The sequence below is a fragment of the Pollicipes pollicipes genome, unplaced genomic scaffold, assembly GCF_011947565.3.
Source record: "Pollicipes pollicipes isolate AB1234 unplaced genomic scaffold, Ppol_2.1 Scaffold_7261;HRSCAF=8764_pilon_pilon_pilon, whole genome shotgun sequence".
Taxonomy (NCBI): Eukaryota; Metazoa; Arthropoda; class Thecostraca; order Pollicipedomorpha; family Pollicipedidae; genus Pollicipes; species Pollicipes pollicipes.
In genome coordinates, this window is record NW_023597054.1 from 38,745,984 (window position 1) to 38,762,727 (window position 16,744).

At 52.5% G+C, this 16,744-nt stretch overlaps 1 long non-coding RNA gene across 1 annotated transcript in view; it reads left to right on the top strand.

Moving 5' to 3' along the window:
* The window catches only part of LOC119113141 (uncharacterized), a 31,939-nt gene extending 16,316 nt beyond the window's left edge, over positions 1-15,623 (top strand). Inside the window, exon 3 of the long non-coding RNA XR_005095835.1 lies at positions 15,546-15,623. This is a non-coding gene — a long non-coding RNA (uncharacterized LOC119113141). The remainder of the gene's footprint in view (positions 1-15,545) is intronic.
* The last annotated feature ends 1,121 nt before the right edge of the window (positions 15,624-16,744 follow it).

Genomic DNA, 16,744 nt, shown 5'->3' on the forward strand with positions numbered 1-16,744 from the left:
ATCGCCACACTGGAACCTTGTTTTGTACGTGTAACATCCGTAAAAGAAAAACTTGTTCTTGGAGCTGCGCATGACCACGGCTTGTCAGATCCCAGACCCATGTCAAAAGCTGCACAGCACTGTGCCGGCCGTCACTAAGATTACAGTGTTATTGCTGGTGAGACTTGTCCAGGTTTACAAACGAAGACAGGTTGTCATGACTTACCAAAGCTTTTGTTTGGATTCCTTATTTCCATCGTCGAGCGGTCAGTGCTACCTGTCATCGGCCCACCCCGCCCTAGCTTTTTCAGATCGAACGTATGACGTGATGATGCCTCTGATTTTGATAATTAATTGGCAGACACATCAATATTCAGGTGGGAATGGAGAACAAAAAGGGATGGAGAGGCAAAAACCAGCGCGTGTGGTTAGTGAAAATAAATGGATCGCTGGCAAGGTACGGATGGCATAGTAGGTAGTACTGACTGTATCATACAATACTGAAAGTTGATCTGGCACGTAGTTTTGGTTGTGAGATACGACATGATTACCGATAAGAAGACGGGATGTCAACATCACATATGGACCCTAAAAATATTTTGGTGAAATTAAAAGTAAACTCCTATATCCCCCAGATTTTTTTAAAGGCTAGATCCATTGATCCCACAGACGATTGTGCAAACAAATAAATATATCCGGAACCTCAGAAATTCCTCGGGCAACATTTAAAAGATGATCCTTGACACTAAAAGATCCTTCGAAAATAAAAATAAAAAATATCCAGGATCCCAGAGAACCCTTCGACAAAATGTCAAAAGTGATCTAAGATTTCAAACAATCCTTCGACAATTTTTTGTGAAAAATACATGATCGCGCAAGATCTCGGAACCTTGATCTTAGGGATCCGGTTCCAGGATTTTTTTAGGGATTTTAGCGCACCTCTGGTATCAGTAGTAAGTAACAGGCGAGGTGTAACTTGTGAAAGGTTAAAAGATGACTGGCGACAGGCGAGGTTGGACTGTGACAGGTGGGGTAGGGCCGGTGACAGGTGAGGCGTGGTCGGCGACAGCCGAGGTGTTGTTGTGACAGACGGGGTGTGACACATGGAGTGTGACAGATGGGTGGGGTCGGTGACAGGTGAAGTGTGACCGGCACCGGGAGGTACGGCTGTGACATATGGGGGTGGGACCGGTGACGTCTGAGGCCGATGACAGGTGAGGCGTGACCGACGACAAGCGAGGTGTGACTGTGACAGAAGAGGTGAGCCCGGTGACGTCTGAGGCCGGTGACAGGCGAGGCGTGACTGACGACAGGCGAGGTGTGGCTGTGACAGAAGAGGTGAGCCTGGTGACGTCTGAGGCCGGTGACAGGCGAGGCGTGACCGGCACCAGGCGAGGTACGGCTGCGACAGATGGGGGTGGGACCGGTGACGTCTGAGGCCGGTGACAGGTGAGGCATGACCGGCACCATGCGAGATATGGCTACGACAGATGGGGGTGGGACTGGTGACGCCTGAGGCCGGTGACAGGCGAGGCGTGACTGGCGACAGGCGAGGTGTGGCTGTGACAGATGGGGTGTGGCCGGTGACAGGTGGTCTCCTGGGACCGCTGTGGCACGCCACGGGCCGCCCGGCCGTCATCCGGCGGACAGGGCAGCTCCGGCCCGCACGCCACCGGCACCCGGTCCGATCTGGCCTCTAATCACGCCAGCCGCTCGTTTGGCCGGATGGGCCGGCTCCCGGAACGCTCGGCCAACTGCAGGCGGCCGGGGGGGGGGGGGGGGAGGGGCAGGTGCCAAGCGCCGAGGGGTGGCGTCCCACTACCACCGACTGCGCTCCGGTTAAGCACCACCGTATGCCAGCCGACCGGACACCAGGATATGCTCATAAAGGCACTGAGACTTATAACCTAGGGTGCCGCTTCCGATGCTGACCCAACTCAAGCCGGCGTTTTCGGGGCGAGCCATGGAGCGCGATTGTATGCTGCGACTGATCGATCCCGACAACCCCAGGCGCTGGCCTGCGGTAGTGCGCCAGTGAGCCCTGAACACGAACGTGGCACGGAAGCCGTGGCCGCCGGTCAGGCGCCGCCGCGTTTCGAACCGCTCGTCCGCAGCAGCGCGACCGCCCGGCCTGGCAACAAGCTTCACGCGGGCAAGCTGTGTATCCTGGCCGTGGGCCCGGGTCTGGTTTGAGTGTGCTGTGCCGTGCCGCCGCTGTCCAACGTATTGCAGAGCCGGCGGTATGAGGCAACGAGTCGCTAGCGCGGTCTCAACGGACGCGTGCGGTCGACCGCTGAGTAGGCCGGGGCCCGGAAGCGCCCTCCGCCTCCGTCGCCTGTGGCAGGGACCCGGAGGCGGTCGACCCAGCCCCTACCCAGCAGCAGCGCACCGCAGAATCTGAGGGAGGGCACTGTCGCGACAACACCGCGAAGTATCGTGCAGCTGCAGAAGAAGAAACTGAGCGGAGCGGATGTCCCCACGCGTCCGAATCGCTCGACTTACGACGTCGCGCGCTGAGGAATGATGGGTTGTATCAGGACGGAGCGATTTGCGTCGCCACAAATGGTCATCCGAGATTTACGGTGGCATCTGTTGTCCAATATATAGGGTGCGACTCAGTTGCCGCTGCCGAGCTGAACACGGCTCCGTTGGACGCCGCCGATTTCATCTTACGAGGTCGACAGGGAGGGGTCGTTCGATTCAGCGGGCCACACGCGGTGAGAGGGGACGGGGGGGGGGGGGGGTACGCTGGAACTCCGACCAACTGACGGGGGCGCGCGGAGCAGGTCCAGTTTCGTATGCTAGTCGTAAAGGACGTGAGCGTATCAAAGTTATGCAAATTGAGCCCCGTATTCATGGAATGTGTGCTGCTGCGAGGATACCAGAAACTGGGGAAAACGGTTAGGAAATTTAAAAGCTGATAGTGGCATAGCGACATGCAATTGCTATTGGAGGTTTGCTTTGAACAAGTTTCTTGTTGAAGATCTCCTGACATATGCACTCTGTCGTCCAATGTGCTATGCTTGACTTTCAGCCGAACATGGGGCGTTTTGAACTAGTTATGCAGTAGCGCTGCCACTTTTGAGCCCGCAGGGCTTCTAGCAGGCATTGCTGGATACATTGCGGGCATTGCCTAGTATTTTACATCTAACTCTCGCATTCGTTTTTCTTAACCACAAATGTATAACTTTATTTCTTATTAACGAGCAATTGGTTGTTCTTTATTTGCACCATCATGATTAATTAGAACAGAAATTAATTTCAACAAAAGTTTCTACTCGTGCAATGCGTATCATTTCATCAATAGATAGCTCATGGCATGTCGTATTTTCAAGAGTATACTACCACAACTTACCAACTGCGCAGCCTACAGTTGGGTACAATTGCTTCAAAGGAGCATCCAACCTTCTTTGTACTTTTCACTTACTGTTTCGCCAGACACATGCGATTTGATCAGTTCTGCCAGTTTTTCCAAGTTCTTCTAAATAGCTCAGAATATTGATTTGAAGTAGCCGACCCAGCGGGAGAAATCTTATTCGACTCACTGCTTACCACTATGAAAGTAATACAATTTACTCGCCCCGCTGTTATCAGCAAATTTAAAAATTATGCAGTGCTTGCAACACATGTTTCAAAAGGTTTGTGTAGTAAATGCTACGAAAGCTTGAAGCATTCTGTTAGGACAAAAATATTTGTGAACATGAAGATATTGTCACGCGAATTCAACGAAACGTTATACCAGGGCTTTTGTTTCTCCCGTATGGCGTTTACCACAGCGGCTTTTTTCGAGGCGCGCTTTGGCTTGGGGAACAAGAGTGTTACATGATCCAGGTGACGCACTGGTTCAAAACCCAACCAAAACACGTCTCGATAACAGGCCCTTACCCGCTGGGCAATTACAAGCGTTGTTTATTCGCACCAGAGCGTGTGCGCACGGCAGTTGTCATGACGATGGTGGTCGCGACTGCAGGATAAAAGCGTAGTATCGTTACCACGCGTTGGCAGCGTACTTGGACTAAAAAACAATCAAAATTGATAACTTTATGATGTCTTGACGGTGCGACAGGGGCATTATCCAGCGCTATTGGTAGACGCAACAATTCCTGAGGTCCCGTTAGAGTCTGCTTTGAAATATGCTCTTAACGTAGGACACTCCCTTTAATTATGCATTCTGAGGCGATGAAATCTCAACACAAGAACAAGAACCATTCTGAAGTTATCTCACATTAGAGGTAGAATCTGTCATGGGTGTAGTCTCCTTTCCAATTAATGGATTCCAGTTCTAGCCCCAACAGCAAAACCAGTTAGGTCATTTCTCCCTGCCCAGCTTACCTCAAGCATATTTTTAACGAAATTATGCTCTTGGATTTTCCATACCATTTTCCCAAAAATCACAGTTGACACAGAACGCAGGTCACATGCAAATACACAATGGTTTGCAGGCACATCTGATGAATGCAACTGTACAAAACATGCCCGAACAGCAAATATAGCCCGGCGTCTAGATTCAGTTCAAAGTGTGGCATGCGTTACAATTTGTGAAATCCATAGCAGCGTACCGAAAGCCTTCTACAGTTCAGACCTCATCTGCAATTCATGTAGCTTTACATCGGACTACCCTCTGCTGTATGCATACCTTGATTTGGTATTACACCAGGCGGAAAATCACTGGAAAATTCCGATGCCAAACTATTCCAGTGACCCCAAATTTCAAAAATAAATTATCGACGAACGAAATCGGCGCACGGAGGTCGACGAAGTTTGATCTATGGCGTCAGCTGTTCAAGGAACTCCGACGAATAGTTTGGGGTGACCATTACGTGGCGAGCTCATATTTGCTAGTCATGTTTCAATGGATAATCAGCTATGCGCGAGCAAGGCATGAGATTATGTATAGCGCACTCGTCCTCCACCAAATTCGATGCGTACAGGCTGCGCCGCTCACTCACTCGTCATGTGTCATGGAGGTGCCAAGGCTGGTCGGCATTTTATGCACGACCGTACTGGTCATTATTTGGCATATATTGGCATATAAATCTAGCATGAATATTACAATTTTGCTTTTAAACTCGACACCTTGTTACTGGACGCAAGCAAGCATAATCCGCGATCGTTCAGGTACCTACTGCTGTTTATGCAGTTGGAGAGTTCGTTTTTGTGGGGCCTGTTGGCCATGGACATTGTTGTTCTCGATATTCTTTCCAAAACATGCATTGATGTGTAAGGCTTACTTTTTTCGGTGACTTTGCCAATTTACCCTTGTGAAATTCATAAGTCGGCGGGTTTAAAGCACCTATAACCTTTGAAGCTTAGGATGACCAATAGTTGCTAAAAAAGGTATGCCTACTTATGTTCACTGACTGAAGTCATCAATGGTATTTCAAGATGAGGATGGTTGGCTGCTTTTGAAGAGCCGTCAAAGGGCCAGGAGGATTTTGTCCAGGAGAACACCGATCTTATGCCTGGGACCAAGGGGACTGAATGGGTCGGTTCTTCAGCAGTCTCTTAAAAATGAGCTGTGATTCCCGATCTTGGACTTAAAAAATGCAACGATTTAACTCAGTGTAAGTGTACTGGACAGGTGAAGGAATAGATGTTTATGACTTTGCAGATTCTTCTGATGATCCTTATACTGTGATAAGGTTAAGTCTGTGTACCGGGATTGAAAAATAGTCATGATGATGATGAAAGCCCTTGATGTAAGCCATGACAAGAGCAAAACTCAACGTATCAGTAGGTTGCAAGGTTTTTGCAGCTTTTTCTTTTGACGCTTACAGTATTCGAACGGTGAGTATGTGCGCTTGGAATGAAAAAAATATATTGAACGGCCCTGCAAATCCTTTGGGGGAAACCTTTTGAAAATCTTGAAGCAAATCTTTTGCTTCAAGGCAAGTACAAATTTGGTTTAATTTGGTACTTGTTTGGGTCATAAAAGTAACACTGTATTACGCAGTTGGACTCGATTTCAGGAGTGTCGTTATTTGTTAATCTTTTCCACGAACCTCCATCTGAAGGTGTGTCGTTCTTCAGCCGGTTTCGGGAGGATTATGTGACCACACTGGCCCGGATACCATGCAGCACGGCGCAGAGCCATGCAGTATATATTTGTATTGTGCGGAGTTCAGATCCTGTGGGGCTGACTATCGCACTCACCAGTGAACGTTCGGGGAGGCAGCCTGTTGGTTCGTTCGAAGCAAACTGCTTGCACGATTTGGCAAACATCGGCGGGTGTTCTGTCAACGCTTCTGATGATTTCATTCTGTGGCGCGTGACGCGGACTGTCCGTTTACGCTCGCCGTTATACACAGCAGCCCAGGTCACATTCCGCCAGCGCGGTGCTGTTCGCCTCGGCACTGCCGTGTGGTGTAACGTCACGCTGGGGTCTGCTCGCCTCGACACTGTCGTGTGGTGTAACGTCACGCTGGGGTCTGCTCGCCTCGATACTGTCGTGTGGTGTAATGTCACGCTGGGGTCTGCTCGCCTCGGCACTGCCGTGTGGTGTAACGTCACGCTGGGGTCTGCTCGCCTCGGCACTGCCGTGTGGTGTAACGTCACGCTGGGGTCTGCTCGCCTCGACACTGTCGTGTGGTGTAATGTCACGCTGGGGTCTGCTCGCCTCGGCACTGCCGTGTGGTGTAACGTCACGCTGGGGTCTGCTCGCCTCGACACTGTCGTGTGGTGTAATGTCACGCTGGGGTCTGCTCGCCTCGGCACTGCCGTGTGGTGTAACGTCACGCTGGGGTCTGCTCGCCTCGACACTGTCGTGTGGTGTAACGTCACGCTGGGGTCTGCTCGCCTCGATACTGTCGTGTGGTGTAACGTCACGCTTGGGGTCTGCTCGCCTCGACACTGTCGTGTGGTGTAACGTCACGCTGGGGTCTGCTCGCCTCGATACTGTCGTGTGGTGTAACGTCACGCTGGGATCTGCTCGCCTCGATACCGTCGTGTGGTGTAACGTCACGCTGGGATCTGCTCGCCTCGATACCGTCGTGTGGTTGTAATGTCACGCTGGGGTCCGCTCGCCTCGACACTGTCGTGTGGTGTAACGTCACGCTGGGGCAATCAGGCGTGTTGTATATCATACACAAGCACGACACAATCAAGCAAAGGCCGTATTAATATACAAACCGAGCAATGTCCTTAATGGGCTCATGTGGCGCACTGTCGGTTGATCTCGTGCGAGGACCTCATACAAAGAAAAGTGGGAGGATGCGGAAACTGTTCGACAGAGACGAACGGAGAATTATGGGAGCCTACTTGCTGTCATGACCTTTAATCGTGGAGACCCTTTCGCCTCTCGCCAACTGGCATCCACCAGATCAAACAATCCCTGGCTTGAACAACCCAACCCCAGCGGCTTGCCACGTGCTGTATAATAGAGTCTGAACAAATCGAACACGACTGCGCGAAGCGGAACAATTATGAATATTGTGGTAATATGTGTCCTGTGATCGTCCATCCAGTCGCAAGTTTGCAACGATTAAGAACCGTGTCGTCCTCCACGCTTGGGGAGTTAGAGCAATTAGTTCTGTCCTATAGGGCAAAGTATCACTGAAGTATTGCTCATTTAACTGAACATCAGACAGGGGATGACAATCCAAAGCAAATGAAATGCTTAAAGTTTTATCTACACGTATGTATATATAAATATTATATACATACATATATATGACGGAATGATACTATACATGTGAAACTCATCAGGCGAATGAAATAATTGTGGCACAGAAGACACCTGGACGCGGTAGGCGTTTCAAACGACCATAAACATCTCAGCCATATAGAGTAATAATGATAATTTTGCGAAAATTGCATGCAAAAATGGTAGTATAGGAAAAGTCAATTTGCTTCCTGAAACACCGGGCTACGTAAAACAACTGCGGCAGATGCGGGTGTACAGCTTTTTCAGAAAAGTGTCTACCTTCGTCCTACATACAAAAGTAGGTCAAGTCGGCTATATTGAAGGAGGGGCAAGTGAATGCCTGGTGACCAATTCATGCCTAAGGCAGGCAGTTCCCCGAAAGCTGGTTATTTTTCGCTGTGGTGAAGTGTTAGGGAAGATCATTCAGAAATAAGCACTAAACCAGGTGTCCCATATGCTCCACACACCAATAAGTAATGATACTGATCCATAAGCGTGCAGCAAAGCAGCCACACGGTCAGTTCGCAATCAGACATGCGCGGGATGTCCAGTCCAGGACAGTGACCGCCGACGGGGGACGGGAGTAGGGCTCAGACAAGAGAAATATACGAAAAAGGCCCGTCGTTTCTTTCGTTTTTTTTTTGCAGGAGGGATCATGTTAATATGACTTGTTATATTGCTTGGCAGGCAGTATTTGAAGCTTCCTAATTTGTTCCTGCTGAAGTGTTGCAACAAAAAGCTTGTCTTGAAAAGTAGGCGAAATTCAGACGCATGAATACTGGTGCACTATGAGCCACTGCTTCTAATGATGAAATTCTGACGAGCTTGTGCCCAGGCCGCATTTAGACATTTCAGCTGTGCAGGCAGATGCCAGGCAGATCCCAATTATTTGGGATGCCTACCCCCTCGTGGAATTTCGCCTCCTCAGTGTAAACATTGCTAAAATGAACGAATCCTTTTACAGAGCTGGGTTATCGTATTGGACGAGTGGCATAGATTAGTCGAAAAGTGAGACTTTGGACCAGTAGGAAATAGGTGTCGGTGTATATCTAGCATAGCAACCATGTCATCCACTTATTTACAAAGTGTGTCATGAAATACGAGTGGACAAGGTCCTAGATGTCTCTCCCTAGTCGCCAGACTTACTTCCCAGTAAGTTTTTTAAGTGTGCCCTGGTACTGGCCCCCAATTTCTAAAACGGTCCAATGCTAATGCCAGTCGTCGCTACCTTTTGGAGGTGGCAAACTGTTGGGTTCAAAACTTTTTGCTCATTTTGAGCCACTTTGTATTATATCTTAGATTGCATACATCTGCTGCTTAACCGACAGCTGGAGAACTGACTGGAAAACTGACTCGCTATATTGCTTTGGTAGGCAGTATTTGAAGCTTCCTAATTTGTTCCTCCTTAAGTGTTGCAACAAAAAGTTTGTCTTGAAAAGTAGTCGGCGAAAGTCAGGCGCATGAATACTGGCGCACTATGAGCCATTGCTTCTAATGTTGAAATTCTGACGAGCGTGTGCCCAGGCCGGAAAACTCTTCTGGTGGACCCAGACGCTTTAAAGAGCAATGTGTCGTGTTCGGCGTTCGGGCCGTCGACAGTGCGCCTCGGCGAGCGCTCGTGGGCCACTGGACGCTCCCAGTGACCCAGCCCGGCCGGCGCCGAGGGGGAGGGGGTTGGGGGGGGGGGGGGGGGGGGGTACTCGGTGCGCCGGTCGCCGACAGTAAGCCTCGGCGAGCGCTCGTGGGCCACTGGACGCTGCCAGTGACCCAGCCCGGCCGGCGCCGAGGGGGGAGGGGGTTGGGGGGGGGGGGTTGCTCGGTGCGCCGGTCGCCGACAGTACGCCTCGGCGAGCGCTCGTGGGCAGCTGGACGCTGCCAATGACCAGCCGGCCGGCGCCGAGGGGGGGGAGGGGGTTGGGGGGGGGGGGGGTTTGCTCGGTTGCGCCGTCGCCGACAGTACGGCCTCGGCGAGCGCTCGTGGGCCACTGGACGCTCCCAGTGACCCAGCCCGGCCGGCCGCCGAGGGGGGAGGGGGTTGGGGGGTTACTCAGTGCGCCGGTCGCCCGACAGTACGCCTCGGCGAGCGCTCGTGGGCCGCTGGACGCTGCCAGTGACCCAGCCCGGCCGGCGCCGAGTGGGGGGGGGGGGGGGGGGGCTGTCCTGCCCACGCCCCAGTCTCGAATGTCCAGACGGAACGCAGCAGCGAGTGGTTTTACGATGGCCACTTTTAGCATGACTTGTCACCTAAAGGGACCTAAGTGACGAACCTTTCAAATTGGTTTGAAGCTGGAGCACAGGTCAGGAGGGCGTATACATGTGGTTGTTGCGATAATACTGAAGGTACCTGACCATTTCAAACTCGAAGAGCAATACCAGATTTCCATTTGCTTTCGCATCTTTACTCGGTACTTGGTTCAAGACGCCGGGACAGTTACCGTATATCATAGAGTTGCCTGTCTACCATGTCCGTAAAACACGGCTGTTGTGGCCTGAGCGCGACATGACGTGGAAAAAGATTGCTGCTGTCCATGAAATAGTTAAATCCGCGTCGACACCACGTGATGTTGATCGAATACAAAGTGCAACGTACCGTGCTAAAAGTCGAAAGGATAAGCTCCAAGTTTTGAGCTGTATGGGTACTGAACTGCTGAAACGGAAACTGAAAATAGGAAATAGTTGCAGCGTGATGCCGAAAATAACCGTTCACCGCTAAGCTGGAGGGGCTGATAAAGTAAAGGCATCAAGCAACCATTGTCGTGTGCAGGAAAATTTTCGACGTTTCCAACAGCGCCCATGTTTGTTTTTGGGCTGATTTGGTGTCCCTCACGGAAAAGTGAGAGCGGCTCTTGGTAAGCTATCTGTCTAAAGGACGCTCCATGGTATTTTTCCCCTGGCGTCCATTACATCGACAATACAACGCGAGCCGATCAGTCATGCGTTAATGATGGAGGACACGTCACTGCCAGGCCTAAAAGCCTGAGGGGCGGGCCATTGTGTGGGAGGCAACAGACACGCGGTCCCACGCGCGGCAGTTGCGCGCCTTCCCGCGGAGTTCGCAACGGGGCGTCCGCTCCTCCTTCCCTAAGGCGTCGGAAAAGGGGTCGACCGAGCGCGGCGGCGGCTGGCGTACTCAAGGGCGGGGTCGGCCGAGAGTCGGCGGCTGGCGCGCTCAAAAGCGGCCAGCTCCGGCCGGCCGTTCAGCGACAGCGGCGTCGGCCCTGGGGAGCCGGTCTGACCCGCTGCCCCCGGGTCACGAGGCGGGCGCCGACTGCAGCGCCCCTGCCGAGCGTGATTGGAGTGGCGCTGCGCCGAGAGCGCGTGACGCCCTAGGATTCTAGGAGCTAGAATCCCACCCTTCTAGATTCTAGGAGCTAGAATCCCACCCTTCCAGACGAACACTAAGGGTTCTGATGGAATTATAAAGCCTATTAAAACTAGGATTCTGTCCGGATATGTTTTTTTTGAAACCCTGTTCTGCTGTGATTCATTTGACTTGCATTCCCTTTGAATTGTTCGCTTATTTGCCTTTTTCATTTTACTGCTATCTTTTGGCTGTTTACCTTTTTCGTAATTAATTTGTCCTTTGTTCTTTTGAAATTGTTTGATTATTTGAATCTTTGGAGCTTGCCTTCATCCTTTTGTCTGCTTGTTCTTTTGACATATCTATTTGACTTTTATCATTTTTTTTATTTTTTGTGTTTGACTTTATGCCTGTTTGACCTTTTGCATTTGGCTTTTATCACTTGCATCTAGACCAACGTTTCCTGACTATTTTTCTCCCAAACCCGGGCCTACCAGCCCAGACATCTTCCATAACCCGGCCTGCCAGTTCAGGCGTCTTCATTACCCCTGCCTGCCAGCTCAGGGATCTTTTATACCCCAACCGGCCAGTCTCGGGGTCTCCCATACCTAACCTGCCAGTCCAGGCATCTCCCGTACCTCGGCCTGCCAGTTCAGGCGTCTCCCGTACCTCGGCCTGCCAGTCCAGGCATCTCCCGTACCTCGGCCTGCCAGTCCAGGCGTCTCCCATACCTCGGCCTGCCAGTTCAGGCGTCTCCCATACCTCGGCCTGCCAGTTCAGGCGTCTCCCATACCTCGGCCTGCCAGTTCAGGCGTCTCCCATACCTCGGCCTGCCAGTCCAGGCATCTCCCATACCTCGGCCTGCCAGTTCAGGCGTCTCCCATACCTCGGCCTGCCAGTCCAGGCATCTCCCATACCTCGGCCTGCCAGTCCAGGCATCCCCCATAGTCGGGCCTGTCGGTCCAGACATTTCCCAGTGCCGCTGGCTGTGGTGCGGTACCGACGTCCTGTGCATCCAACTGCGGTATTACCCGTGCCAGGATCCGGCTTCTGCAACCATACTAGCGCCAAATTGATACTCATTGGAAACGGTTATTTCGCATGTGTACGCGGTTGTAAAATCATACTGGTAAAGGTAGCTGCGGAAATAAGGTCAACAGCGAGCAGACTCTCGCGGTGTGTATGTGACCGCGAGTTGTGGATTGTGCAGCATTTTATTGCGTAAAGTATAGTGCCAACGTGAATGTGTTTAGGTACGCACGCACGCGAATCTCAACATCGTTGTTCCGTACGCGAATGTTGGATTACTTTGATCCATTGTTCGGGATTTAAAAAGCTGCGATTCCGATGAAAAAAGCAGTTGAATAATCATAGGAAGTGGATGCTGGGCTAGCATGTATTAACGATACGCAAGTGTGTGGGCGCGTAATGTTTCACACGCGCATTGGGTTCACGTGCGCACTCGGACTGTGAGAAAGCTTAGAAGGCTGCAGGCATAGGTCAGCTCGGGTCACCTGATTGGAGCGAATGGACGCGTGTCGATTTCCAGTTGGCCCTCGATACGTCTGCTACCTTTCAGTTGAGATCATGACAAACGAGCTTCGAACGTAAGCATCGGTCCGCCCTTCCGGGGTATGGCGCCCATACAGGATATTAGGCATGACACCACGCTCGGGTGATCTCCGTGGGTTCAAGACGGCTGTCATGTCCTGAGGTGTGATCACCGCAGTGAAAGCGTGGTAAGACCACCGGCGAGCGGATGAGACTGCGTGTGATCGATGGTTCTGTGTAGACTCTGGCCGACGATGCGTGAGAGGAGCACGAAGCTGTGCTTGAACACCTGCCGCCAGCTCATCACTCGAGAGCAATTCGGTCAGACGGCTTGATTGGCTGATTAGCGCTGCCCTAGGCCGCGTCAATGGCAGGTCAATTTTGCACTCACATCGAAGCGCTCCCCGGCTCAGCTAATGTTATTAGCAGTTTGTTATTAATGCCAAACTGCTATGCAAACTAAATCTAAATGTTTCTTGTGATGCACAGCTGTCGTCCATGATCGGCTGAGCAGGAACGGGTTTCCTTGATCTTCAAGTAATGACCACTGTCTGTCAGCCGTCTGAACTGTAACGATTTGAAGAACAAATGCAGCGCCCTGCCTTCACTGCGTCGTGAGCGGGCCCACCAGTGCAGACGTAATAACCATGAGGGGACGCATGAATTATGACCGATATACTTTGATGGAAGCCTTAGCACTATACCTGTGGTAGTACAGAAATGAAACTTCATTTCAAACCGTTGGTTTCTCTACATTTTGAGGTGCTCCTGTACTCTGATTGTGGTCGGCTTGCGTTTTTGGAACAAGCGGCAGACTAATGTTGGCTGTTAAGAATAAAAGCCTGCAGTGATGTAAAACAAACACAACTATGGGATCATCGGCAAGTGTGCCGTGGTGCCTTGCGCCTCTCTCACCGTACCGTTTCTATGATGTTGCACCTCCTTCAGCGTACTGCTGTATCGGTGTACTGCGATGTGTTGTCCCCGTGATCTCCGTCTCCGTGATGTGTTGTCTCCGTCTTAGCAATCGCTAAGTTGATCTCAAAAGTACTGATAGCTTGCGACATTGATGGATGAAAGTCGAGCCGCGGGCGGCGCTGGGGTGCAGGTTACCCCTTTAGCTGATGTGCCCTTAAACCCAATTACAGCTGGTCGAGCTCCCAACGAACACTCCAACCTGCCATCACATGATGGAATGTGTTGCAGCCTGTCTGGCCGGTATGTGGCGGCCACCTGACGTCCCATGTCGCCCGCCTATGCGCGCTTGTGGTCTCCGGGTGACTGACATGACGCTGGGCGGGCTGTGCGAGGTCATGGTCTCCATGAAGCGTTCTGGGGCCTGTGGACCTGATGGTATTTGTATCCGTATCCTGCTCCTCTGTTTTGACGCCGTCGCCCCTATCCTTCTCCAGTACACTGGAAACTCTCAAATCCGTATATCCGACGTCAAGCGTGACCTTCCTTCTTTCTTCATCTAACGCATGAAGCCACCCTGCCCTCTCTAGTACCACGGTTTCATGCCCACGATCTCAAGTTCAACGCATCCGAAAGCGAACTCCTCCATGGCACCAGACAAAAACTCCGCGAACCTTTCCCTGTCAGTGCACGGGTCGGTGGGAGACCGTGCGAGAGAGCCAGACCGGGGGAAAACTAGAAAAAAAAACTAGAAAAAACTAGACCTTGCTGTTTGACCGCCACCTGAGCGGGGTCGCATGCGTCGGTGATGCATTCAAAAAGTGCATCGGCGTTCTGATTGGTTTCCGCCACCTGAGATATTTGACCCCCCGGTGAGTGCTACTGACCAGCATGCAGGGTCCCGCGTCATTTCGCGCGTGCGATACTTCATTTCAGTTGATGGTCAGAGGTCAGCTGTTCATGACATCAGGCCACTGAAAGTGATTCACTTTGTTACCAGAGTAGCTGCCGGCAGCCAAAAGTATGACCACGTGCTTCACAAGCAGGATGACATGGAACTTGCCACGCCTCGCCAAATGTGCGACGCTGCGCATCTGGCCTATGAACTGTTATTGCCAATGAACATTTGGCTTATGAACGGCTATCGCTAGCGAACATTTGGCGAATGAACTGCTATCTCTCCGTACAAAGCCGGTGGGCGAGGTGGACGTACAGATATTGCCTGTTTATTTCAAACATACGCCGACTCGCGGACCCGCGGCTGTTCCACCCGCATAGATCAAAATCTGCGCTCCTCGGCGGAGCGCACGACAGGACAGCGGTCCTTCGCATACCGAGCGGCCGGGCCCGACAAGTCTGAGGCGCAGTGTTAAAACATTCTGTGTGCAGTAGGTTTGCCTGATGATGTTGATGTGTTTGTTATGTTTTTGCCCCTTATCACTTTCCGTTGTTTTTCCTCTCTGTTTTATCTCGCTGACAAATGGCACGTAATAGCCTCGTATTTATTTGGAGTGGCAGCTGATGTTAAATACAAATCGCACCGAAATGCCCCAAGTATTTATTTGGAGTGGCAGCTGATGTCGAATACAAATAAAATACAGATATGTGTAAATTAGTCAAGACGTTCGGTCCCCCTCAACTGATCCGTCTCCAGAGTAGAGGAAAGGACCCAAGTGTCATTCGGGTCAATGAGATAGCCGCCGGCTGGCCCAAGCGTGGGGGACCCCTGAGATACACGTTAGGTGCTTCCCGTTCAGAACTACGCGGGCCGACCAGGAGAGCCACTCGGCGTTGGGCCGAGGACGTCTGAGGACGGCACTGGGTTGCCACCGGACTGGCTGGCTAGCTGGACTGGCTCGTCCCCAGCCCGCAGTGCCAGCGCTCAGAGCCGCTCTGGCTGTAGACTGCAGACGGTCGAGCGCGACACGGAAGGGATGCGCTGCGCTGCTGCTCAGCGTCGTCATCAGCAGGCAATGGCTCATTAGAACGCGCTGCCGCCAGGCCGGTGTGATGCATCGGTTCTGGCCGGCTCGCCGCCGCTGGCGCCGGTGCCACTGTCGCCGGCCGGTCCGGCGGCCGCTGTCATGGCACGGGCGTGATGTACGGCCAGTCCGCGGCGCCTGATAACTCAGTCTGTCGGGCCTCCACTGCCGACAGATCCTGCTCGTCAACATCACCGCCATCAACGCCTTCACGCTGGTGTACCGGCGGCGCGCGCTGGACTTCGGCGCCGACGACCGCCGCCTGCTGTTGTACGTGTACGGCGTACCTAGCGTACTGGCCTGCTGCCTGGCGGCGGCCGGCCAGCTGGGACCCAGCGGCGCCTTGTGAGTACCACCGCGGGCGGACGCTGGCGCCCGCCTCTGCCACTGTCACCTCCCGTTCGTGCCCAGGGACGAGAGAGAGGCGTGGTTTATGCCAGCGAAACAGAGGCGCGGGCCACTGGGAAGCGGACGCGTGGCTCAACATTGTCTGGAGATGGGAGCGGACGCATAACGCCAGGAGAGAGAAGCAACTAAATGCCGCCGGAGTTGAAGGCCTGGTTGAAGGTCACCGAGAAACGCGCGGCTAATTGTTGACAGAGAAGAGACGTGGCTAAATGCCAGCGGGATTGGCGTGGCTAAATGTTGGCATAGGAGCGGTATGATAAAGCCTCACCGGGAGAGAGTTCTGGCTACCTGCCGTCAGGTGAAAGGCACGGGCTATGTTGCCAGAACAGAGGCATGGCCATGGTCGCCAGGAGAGGTGTAGGGCTAAATGCCGCTGGAAGGAACGTGGCGTATGTCAACGGGAAAAGGTGCTACCTGCTATCTGGACAGAATCGCGACTGAAACTTCGCCTGGCGAGAGGTGTTGCTTACATTGTCAGGAGACGAGCGTGGCTACATGTAGCCTACACAGAAGCAGGTCGTGTTTAAAGGCGACGGTGTATGTAAGCAGGAGGGGATGAGCGGCCCGAATGGCGCTGAGAGAGGCGTGGCTGGCGTCGCCGGGTTTAAACTAGGAGAAATGCCGTCTGAGAGGGGTATGTCGCCGAGACCAGGTTGGCTTAATTTTACCACCGGTGAACCGTAACTAAAACTCACTAAGAAAGGTGTAGGAAATGCCTCCAGATGGAAGAGAGGCGTGACATGGTGTTCATGAGACTATAAGAGCTGCGCAGGGATGTCGAGATGAGGGCGCGCTAGATGCACTAGTAGAGCAGTGGAGCCAAACGTCACTCAGGAAGCAGCCGTGCTAAGTGCCGGCGGCAGGATGCACTCTGGTCAGGCCGACTAACTGTATCCACCTTCATCCACTTATCGGACGATCAGCTGAACGGGCCGGGGTGCTGTGTCGGGTTTGCATCCGATGTAC